General features: G+C 48.1%; 1 long non-coding RNA gene across 1 annotated transcript; it reads left to right on the top strand.

Annotated features, from left to right (window-relative positions):
* Window positions 1–2509: 2509 nt before the first annotated feature.
* Window positions 2510–10330, top strand: LOC147584425 (uncharacterized). The gene is made up of 2 exons (XR_015249606.1): window positions 2510–8065; window positions 10120–10330. It is a non-coding gene; the product is annotated as an uncharacterized LOC147584425 (long non-coding RNA).
* The last annotated feature ends 39 nt before the right edge of the window (window positions 10331–10369 follow it).

The following is a 10369-nucleotide window of genomic DNA, read 5'->3' as shown; positions in this document are numbered from 1 at the left end:
CATTTTGAGAAATCAGAAGAGGAAATCATCATGGCAGAAAACAATGGGATGTTGGGGACAGATGAGAAACGGGCAAGAGCAAGACAAGGGGCTCCTAATCCCAGTTAAACATTTTAGTTTTTGTTCTGTGAGAGGTGGGAAGCCACTGAAGGGTGTTAAAGGGATGACATGACCAAACTGGCATTTTTAAGAGATCCTTTTGGCTTCCATATATAGAATGATTTGGACAGGGCATAGGTTCGCATGAATGCATCTGAGATATTTGGAAGTAAAATCAAGAGGAGGTGGTGGTGGATTGGATATGGGGATTGAAGGAGAAAGGCACAGTCAGGGATGACTCCTAAGCTTCTGAGGAACTGGATGCCTAGGGTTTGTGGATGTTGGGAACAAAAGAAAGGTACTCTAATTGGGAGGAAGAAAACCATGTTGGGCTCTGAACATGTTGGGTTAGATGGAGGTGTCAAGACGTCAATGAGACATTCCAGTGGAGATGTCAGGTAAGCAGCTGCATACCCCTGGACCTTAGAGGAGAGGTTGGGCTGGATATAGCGCCATGGAAAGCACTGGCATGTTGGTGGTAATAGGAGCTGTGGGCATGAATGAGATCAAGGTGGGTAGGGAAAAGAGGTGGCAGTGGAGGACTGAGCTTTAAGGAAAACTAGCTTGGACCTATAGGTGTTGAAACCTACAAAGGAGTCAGATATGGAAAACCAGGAGAATGGGGTGTCCTTGAAGTAGAGAAGAATGTGTATTAAGAGAAAGGAAGTGATGAGTTACCATCAAATGTTGCTGGAAGGTCCAGTAAGGTAAGAATTCACGGATGTCCAGGGTACCTGTGGTGGCTCAGTCAGTTGAGTGTCCAGCTCTTGAATTTGGCTTAAGTCATGATCCCAGAGATGTGCGACTGAGCCCCTTGCCAGGCTCTGTGCTGAGCGTGGAGCCTGCTTGAGATTCTTAATCTCTTTCTCTCTCTCTCCCCCCTCCACCTCTGCCCATTTCCCCCCACTGGCATGTTCTCTCTCCAAAACAAAAACAAAAACAAAAACAAAAACCCACTTGGACTTAGTCACACTATTGTCACTGAGGGGTGGGGTGGGTTTCTCTCTAGTTCCTATTCTTTGAAGGACACCAACAGGGAAAGACAGGACTGCTAGGACCAGTGAACAGGGTTCCTTGGGTATGGAGGAAGGTGGATATTTGTGTAGGCCTGAAAAAGAAGAGTCCAGAGGTGCAAAGAACCAGGTGGGGCATGAAGGCTTGGAACCCCAGCCACACTGGAAGCAGTAAAATTTCATGCAGTAAGACATCAAGTTCTAGAAATGCCAGGCACCATGTAAGCAGGTCAAGCTACTGACAGAGGAAACCTTGCTCCTCAAGCAAATTGGGGTGTTTGTCAGAGGGTCCTACACATAGATAACCAAGCATATGACATCCATGCTTCAGGGAGGCCCTTCTTTTCTAATACAGATCTTTTTTTTTTTTTCATTGCCTCCCAAGTTTGAGGAATCTAATACAGATCTTTTCAAAAGAAACGTTACAAGCAATTCTAGTATGGAAAATAGAATCTGTGCAATTGCTATTGAGGCAAGGAGGCACTTCCTGCCTTTTTATGGGATCCCAAGGACCTGAGGAATAGATTGGAAAGCCTTTGGTCTTTCCAGGTTTTCCAGTATATTTGGCAAAGGGAGATTTAGTTTGGGTGGGTTTTGCCCTGGAATGTCCCTCTGCTATACTGCCTTGCAAATAAAATCATCAGTGTGTAACTGCTAGTATATTTGTTAAGTTCTGGTGGGTACTTGATTTAAGGATAGCATTCCATTGTATATAGACACCATTTTATTCACCTCTTGATGGACATTTGGGTTATTTCCACTTTTCGGTAATTGCAAATTTATGTACAGGTTTTTGTATGAACATAAGATTTTATTTCTCTAAGGTAAATACCTACAAATGGAATTTCTGGATCATATGATTAAGTGTTATGTTTAACTTTAAACTGCTACAGTTTTTGTGTGACCGGGTTTTCTTTTCTCAAAGGTGAATAACCAGCAGTGGAATTTCTGGATCATATGATTAAGTGTATGTTTAACTTTAAACAGCTACTATTTTTCAGAGTGGCTGTATCATTTTGCATTTCCATCAGCAATAACTGACAGTTCGAGTTGCTCTGTATCCTAGCCAGTACTTGATGGTGTACTTTTTTTTTTTAAGCCATTCTCATAGGTGTATAGTGGTATTTCATTGTGGCTTTAATTTGCATTTGTTAAAAGGCTAATGATGTTTTCATGTACTTAAATGCCCTCCTTCTATCCTCTTTGGTGAAGTATTGGAGTCCTTTGGCCACTTCTAAATGGAGCTGTTTTATTACTGTGGAGTGTTTTTCAAGAGTCTTTAGATAAAGTAAATACAAGTCTTCTGTGGGATTGTATTTGCAAGTATTTCTTCCCCAGTCTGTGGCTCGTCTTTTCATCCCCTCAAGTGTCTTCCACAGAGAAAAAGGCTTTCAGGTCTGAGAAGTCTCCCTATCCCTGGTCATGAAGATTGTCTTCTGTTTTCTTCTAGTGTTTGGTTTTATGTTTTACATTTAGATCTGTGATCCATTTTGGATTCTTACATAAAATGTGAGGTTTAAAATGTTTTTCATGCTAGTTTTTTCATCATTTGTTTGAAAAGACTGTCCTTTCTCCATTGAATTGCTTTTCCATATTTGTCATAAATTGACTGGCCATGTTTATGTGGGTCTGTTACTGTCCTCTCTCCTGTTCCCTTGATCTTTGTGTCATTCCCTTTGCCAATACCCTGTCTTGACTACTGTAGCTTGATATTCAACCTTAAGATAGTCTAACTCCTCCAACTTTGTCAAAATTGTTTTAGTTATTCTAGTTCTTTGGCCTTTCTACAAATTTTAGAATCAGTTTAAAAAAGGTGTGATGGGATTTTTTTTTTTTTTTATTATTACAATTGCATTAAATCTTTAGATCGTTACAGGGCCTGATGAGTATTTAAATGAGATTGCATGGGGTGGCTTGGGTAGCTAAGTGTGTGACTCTTGATTTCACTTGAGGTCATGATCTCACACAGTTTGATAGATGGAGCCCCACATCCAACTCTTGTGCTCACAGCTTGGAGCCTGCTTGGGATGCTCTCTCTCAAAATAAACTTAAAAAAATTTTTTTTAAAGGATATTGCTTGCTCTTAGGTGCTATATAACCTTTAATGACATAAGGCAGCCTCGTCCTTCATTAGCTGTGTGGTGATTATTCCAGAGTTAAAAGCCCTGGGTTATGATTGATTATAGTCGTGTCTTCTGAAGTCTGGCAGTAAATGAGGTGTGGTCTACATAATAGTGGATAGCAATGGCTAGGAAAAGACAACCAGAACATTGAAGGGCTTGGGCAGGTCAGCCATCATTCACAACTTGATCTTTGTAGACCTCTTCCTCTGTTCATGCCCATGGTTCTCCTGGTCTGAGGCAGTGGTACAGACTTTTAGTGGAAGAGTGGGGTGCCAAGGAATCGGCTGTTGCTTGTGTTGTCATCCTGTTTACTCCTTCCCATTAGAGACCTTCAGTCCCCTCCCCAGTTTCTTGGCGGTCTTCAGAAAAAAAAACTCAGGCTTCCCAACTCCTAGTCTTTTAAATGTGTACATCCTTTCCTCCTTGACCATCGTTTCATATTGTTTCATATCCTGTTCTCTCCTGAGACCTTTGTGTCTCCATTGTCTTAATGACAGCCACAAACTCCTCCTATCCAACAGGCAAATGCTCAAATGTACTAATGAAATGTTTCCAAATATTGCACCCTCTCTGGTCTCTGAGGGGTCTTAACAGCTGAGGTATTAGTGTTCTGCCTCCCTAGCCCCCGGGCATATACACAGCCCCTTGCCTCTTCTCTGGCCATTTCCCCTTTTCTTTGAGCAGCTGTGCTTTGCAGTGACTGCCAGTGTCCCTGCTTTTGTCTTCCGGTGATGACTTGGGGACACACACACACACACACACATCCCAATGTGAATGTGGATTGGTTGGAGGAGCCCCTGCTTGCACAGAGACCCAGAATAAGAAAACCTAGGTTTCCGGTGATTTCTTCCATAGGACGTCATCTTATTGTGGCTCTTACGTAAGTCCTCTTCCCCCTTTAGCTTGATGCCAGGCCCTGGGCCAAGCACTTTATTTGCTTATGTTTTTGTCAGAAAACCTAGCCTCTTAGATACTACTGCCCCCTCCCTCATTTTGCAAGTGAGAAGACTGGGACGCAGAGAACACAACCAGTCAGCGGCAGCTTCAGGATTGGAACTTGGTCATTGCCCCTCTGGAACCCATGTACACAGCCACTGTCCTTAGAGAACAGTCATCTCTCCTTGCCCACCCCCTGGAAGCACCTCCCTCTGCGCCAGCACACCCGCTTGCTGCCTGCCTGCCTGGGGAATGCAAACTCAAGTGTGAGGAAGGTCCCTGAAATTCACTCTGCCTCCTAGTCAGTCAGCTGTTGACCACGTCGTTCTGAAGTAGTGGACTCGACTATCTTGGGGACACACTCTGGAACAGGGCAAGGACTAGATCTTGCTCTCCCAACACCGTGGATTTTTGAGGGAGAGCAGGGCCCAAAGAAGGGCCTTTCACCCCTCCATACACAGCCACATTTCAGGTCACTTGGAGCCAGGCTTCCTATCTGATTTGAAGTGAGCCTAACTGATAAGCAAAGGAGGCAGGAAGGCCGGGGGAGAGGCCATGACCTGCCTTTCATTCATTCTGTGACCTCAGTCAAGTTACTTCCCTTCTTTGAGCTCAGCATTCTTTTGCCACAAAATAACTGGCCAACCTGATCCCCAAGGATCAGTGGCCCCAGCAGGTCCAGCCCAAGGATAAGGCCACAGGAGGTGGTGGCACTGCAGTCCTACTTGTCAGACGGGCACAATGTGTCCAAATGTGGTTGTTTTTGTGGTTTATGGAAAAAAAATTTTTTATCAGGTCTCTGGTTTATGCGACTGATAGGGAGGTGGACAGGGCTAGCATGCTGGCCTGGTGACCGAGCCACAGGGGGTTGGGGGCTTGGAGGACTGGGGCTCCTTAGACCCTTGTCACTCAGAAGGTTCCATCTTGGTTTTGTCTAGCCACTGCTTCCTTCACAGGATGGTGGCAAGTGCACCTCTGAGATCTCCAAACAACTGCCTTCATGGAGGTCAGCAGGCTCTCTCACCTTGTTGTACCAATCCACATACACACCTGGCACTCGATGCCTAAAGAATGATGGATGATGGGCTTCATGGGCACTCGGATGGCAGTCAGTAGCTACATGGGTGGGTGGGTGAACTGGCTGCCGTTGTCTCCCATACCAAAGCACCTGGCGTGGGTATCCTGGAAGACTTAAATTCACAGACAGGGCTGCCAGAACTAGAGGCGCAGGAGGAGGAGGAGGCGTGAGGAGCAGAGTGGGCCGAGAGGCCTGGGGACGTCATGAGCTTAGGCCCGCAAAGACAGCTGCTACTGCAGAGCCTAAGCCAGGTCTGGCCGTACCAGACCCACATCCTGCCTGTGGAGGAAGACGAAAGTAGGCATTTTCCCAACCTTTCCTGCTTTTAACCTTGACACGCCAATGAAAACTGTACCCCCTCATCTGCCTTCACCATTTCTAATCACCCTTCTCCCATCACCATTCCCCTCAGCATACGTACCTGGGCTCTGAGAGCAGGTGGCACAGTGGTAGTGCCTTTGAGACATCTTTTCTCACCCGTGCATCCCTGTGTGCCAAGTAATAAATAATCTTGCTGCACATGCACATCCAAGGATAGGTGAAATGAGTCCTCAGCAAATTGTGTGCTTTCCTCTCTGCTGCTTACAAGGAACAGGATCCATCCCTATGGCTATCTTGAGATTTTTGCTCATTGCTAAATTGCTTAAAGATTTTGGTGTGAGCAGTAGGAGGGCTCTTCTGGCATCATCTGATACCTCCTGGGAGACTGGCTGCCTTCTGTTGGTCTAGATTCTCAAGATTGGGCAAGGGCAGCTGAGTACAGACTACAGGCTTCCTGCCTCTGGCAAAGCCACCATCTCTGCTGAGGGCACTTCCTGGGGGCTCCAATGGCCATGGTAGTCTCAGTGGTTGAGGAGCAGTCCTGGGTGTCCATCAGTGATGTGGGCTGTGAGGCCAGGGGGCAGCCTCCTAGTTGCTGGAGTGTTAAAAGGCCCAGACGTGAGAACTCTCTGGGAGACCCCAGTCTTTTTGCTTGCTTCTCCTTATGATCTCTCCCAGGTTGGGACTGTTTACAGATGCACACACAAAAAGGGAGGGCCTAATAAGACTGTATCACCAATTCAAAGCGCTTGATTAATCATTTAAAATGTCTGGGCTGTGCCAAGTGAAGGTTTCAGATTCCAGGACAGGGGTGATTGAGGAATTGGAGCCTTTAGCTGAGAAGGCCTCTGCTCAAATTTCTTGCAGGTCTTCTCTGCCCTGGCCCTTCTGCCTGGCGCTCCACATGCCCACTGCTGCCCAGAAGTAGGTTTCTGAGTAGCACGTGAATGGCCCCACGAGGCTTGTACAATACAGTAGTCCCAAACTTGGGACTGCTGGTTGGCGAGTCTGGTGACTCTGGAAAAGACCCCAGGGCTTGGTGGGCAGGTTGTTGGACATGGGGGGCTGCAGGCATGCTTCCAAGTGTCTTCCATCTGTCTTCAACTGCTTCCGGCACCGAGTCAAGAAAGGTTGGTGGGAGACTTTCCTAGAAGCTACTCAGCTCCTTCCAAAGACACCCTGCACCCGAGACTAACCTAGGCCTTTCTGACGTATTCTGGGTCTTGGGGTCACACCTGTGTGCATGTACACCCCTCCCTGCACATTCCACCAACCCCCTTCACTACCATCAAGCACACAGCACTTCTGCACTTGGATTCAGGTGGCAAAGCTCTGAGTAGCTGCTCCTCATTGAGGGTCATTGCCAAAGGGCTATCTGGGAGTAAGAGAAGCTGGTGAGGGGAACCCCTAGGGCTAGGGCAGAGGTAGGAGTTTGGCGGCATTGGCAGGGAGATACCAAATGCAAGTGGGGAGGGTTGGCCTTTTGGCTGAGGTGAATATAAGCCAGTCCATAAGGCCCTGCCTGCATCCATCAGAAAAAGGTAGAGCCCAGCCCCTGGCCCCAGGCTGGCCCCAGGGCATGCATATGATCTGTAAGAAGCAGCTCAATCTGAGCGGCACCTACAGGCACCAGAACCTGCCTCCCAACCTGAGCAGACTGCTGAACTGCCTGGAAGGGCAATGTTCCAGTTGGTCCAGGAGTTGCAGAGATGGTACAGTTTCTCTGTACTGTTCCTCCAGCTTCCTCTAATGTTTAACATCTTGTGTAACCATGGTGCTGCCCCCTTTTTATACCCTGCTTGCCAGTAGAGGCCAGTTGCCAGGGGGGTATGAACACCTGTGTTGGAATCGTCTTTGACACAGCTCCTGCCTGGTGACCAGCACTGTCAGTGATGCTTCAGTGCACACAAGTCCCCTGGCTTCAAGTACCCAGGGAGTTGGGCGGAGTGGGCTGCATACTAGCTGGCCAGTCATCTGGGGCAGTGTAGGAGCTCCCGGGCAGATGGTCCACTGAGGGGCAGAGTAGGGGAAGAGCAGTAAGGCCCCCTGGGTGGGGTGGTCCTGGGGCTGACTGGGCCATGCTGCTCAGTGCAGGAGGCAGCCTCTGGACATGCAGGACCTCACACCCGCCATGTAGGTAGGGCATCTAGGAAGATACAGTTGTATGCCATTCCTGGACCACATGGGGGAGGGGTGCCAGGAGGAACTGTGAGGCCTCAAGGGCTTTCTCCTGGGCCACTCCAACCTCCAGACCTACTCTCCACACCCTCTTCCTCCCCCTACTTTTCCAATAGTTTGGGGTCAGAGGTTCTGTCATCAGCTAATGGCAAAGAGAAGGTCAAAAGGGCTTTGGAAGACTTGGTAATCCAGGGAATAACTGACAGGGATTCTAACGTATGCACCAGCACCAACTGCCCCACCTGAGGTTGACACAGCCCTTTGGTTTGAAGTGTTCTGTCCTGTAGCCAGATTGATTTCTTCCCTCTATAAACACTGTGAGTATTGCCCCAGGTTTTGAAGCTTGTCATATGAAAGAAGGCTTGGCAAGGACAAACTTGACTAAACTGAAGGAGAAAGGTGTTAGAGGAAGCAAGTCCGGGACATTTATTTCCCTGATGAAGCTCTGTGGTAAAACAGGAGTAGGCACAGGGCCAAGGAAAAGCAGTGAGGAAGACAGGTGTCCCGATACCTGTATCACAGGTTTGTGAACACTGAGTGGTACTGTATACAGAAGGCCCTTGGCACAGGTCCCAGCACAATTGTGATCTCAACAAATGGTAGTTTGAGAGAGGCTGCAGGACCTCTCACATGGCAACTGGGCTGGGTCTCAGGACTGCATTAAGCAGACTGGTTGTAAAACTGGCAGGAGAGAGGGTCCTTCTGTCCCCAGGCAGCAGAGCCAGCCCTCCAGCAGGGACAATAAATGGTAAGGAATTATTCCAGGGTGTCTGCACCTAGTTGTGTCGTTTCCCTGTCGGAAGCTGCCCACTGCAGGATCAGGGGAGGCCCGGGACTTGGGTCAGGTCATCTAGGCAGACAGCAGGTGAAAGCCGTTGCCTACGACTTTCCTGCCGAGGTGACCCCCGCGTCCGGACTGCCGAGGCCTTTCATGGGTGGGGTGGGCTCTGACTGGTGTGAAGACCGTCCTCGAGCCCATTCAGTCCTGTGCTTATCCTGGCTTGCCAGAGGCCTTGGGTTCAGACCCTGTGCCTGCCTCAGGTGATAATGTGTGCTTGAACAAGAAACTTTTCTAAGCCTTGTGTTTCTTACCGGTGAAATAGGAATGATGGTATTATCTATAGTCAGGTACTACTGTTAAGACTAAATCAGGTAATGCACCTTATAAATGGGCTGTCTTCTCTTTCACTAGGCTTTCCCCGGGGCTGGGTGTTGTCTGCCAGACCTTAGAACAGTGTTGCTTGTGTTGCTGAGCCAGGTCAGATGAAAGCAGCTGACCTGAAAGTTGTGCCAGAGGAGAAAGAGAGGCCTGTGGATGGCACCGCCTCAATGGGACAGCTTGGAAAAGCTCAGTACTGGGGCTCCTGGGTGGCTCAGTCAGTTAGGCATCTGACTCTTGATTTCAGTTCAGGTCATGATCTCATGGTTTGGGAGTTCGAGCCCCACATCCAGCTCTGTGCTACCAGCTTGGGATTCTCTCTCCCTCTCTCTCAAACATTAAAAAAAAACCTCACTACTGACCAGGCTCCAAGGAGAGGACTGGCCAAGAGAGGAGGCATAAAAATAGATAAACAAAAATAGAACTGAAAGAAGATTGCCGAAGGACCAACTTAATTTGTTAAGATTCATTAACTTTGAAAAAGTTTAAAATCCTCACTGCTTATAAATGAGTTTCGCGGTGGCTGCGGTTTTGAGATTTTCCTACAAGTGGCCACAGATCCTCTGAGGCCAAGGCTGACCATCAGCCATCTTATGTATGTACTTACAGGAAGAGAGGGTGATGTCGGCTACAAGTCTGCTGACTGGTAAAGGGTGGTTGGGGTCCTTCAAGACCTGTGAGTTTGTTTAGCATGCAAATTTCTTAATAGAGCACTGAGCCCTGACAGGGCTCAGATTTCCAACCCCATTCTGAGAAAATCCCTCACACTTGACCAGGTCTTTACCCCTGCCTCTTCCTGCTCTGTGTGAAAGTTAAGAGGCTGGGGGACGTTCTGATAGCACTGCCCAGGTTTGAGAGATGAGGATTCTGGGTTGTTATTTTAAGGCCTGCAGTTCCTTTTTAGGTGATTTTTTGGGGAAATGGCGTAGCCATATCTTAGGCACAGGACATAGTGCTGCCTGTTTATAAACCGAGCAGGGTTAGCCAACTCTGGACAGTAATGGACACTTCTTATTGCTCTGGCTGCCTTGCTGTGAGGCCACTTTGTTGGTTCCCTAGTACCTGTCCCTACGGGGATAAAAGTCTTTATGAAGAGGAGACAAAGTAGCTGAGGAACTAAGCCACCCTTCCTCCAGTCATCTGGTCTGGTCAGCACTGGCTCTGTAGGGCTTGTGCCAGTTCAGTCTCACCCTCTCTCTACTTCCCCTCCAGTGTATGTGGTGGAAGACCAAAGACGGGATGACCTGGGCCCATCCACCTGCCTCACAGCCTGCTGGACTGCACTCTGTTGCTGCTGTCTCTGGGACATGCTCACTTGACCTGACCAGCCCTCCGGTCCTGCCAACTCTGCCACCGCCTTCAACAGGTGTGCCTGCCCCATCTCTTCTGATTGCTGAAATAAATGAAAATGACTAGCTCTGCACAGACATTTCTACCTTCAACACAGTGGGATTCTAGATTA

This window comes from Puma concolor, chromosome A1 (assembly GCF_028749965.1).
Source record: "Puma concolor isolate L17-30 chromosome A1, mPumCon1.1.hap2, whole genome shotgun sequence".
Classification (NCBI taxonomy): domain Eukaryota; kingdom Metazoa; phylum Chordata; class Mammalia; order Carnivora; family Felidae; genus Puma; species Puma concolor.
The sequence above is the reverse complement of the archived record's forward strand: the minus strand, read 5'-3'. Positions and strand labels throughout refer to the sequence as shown.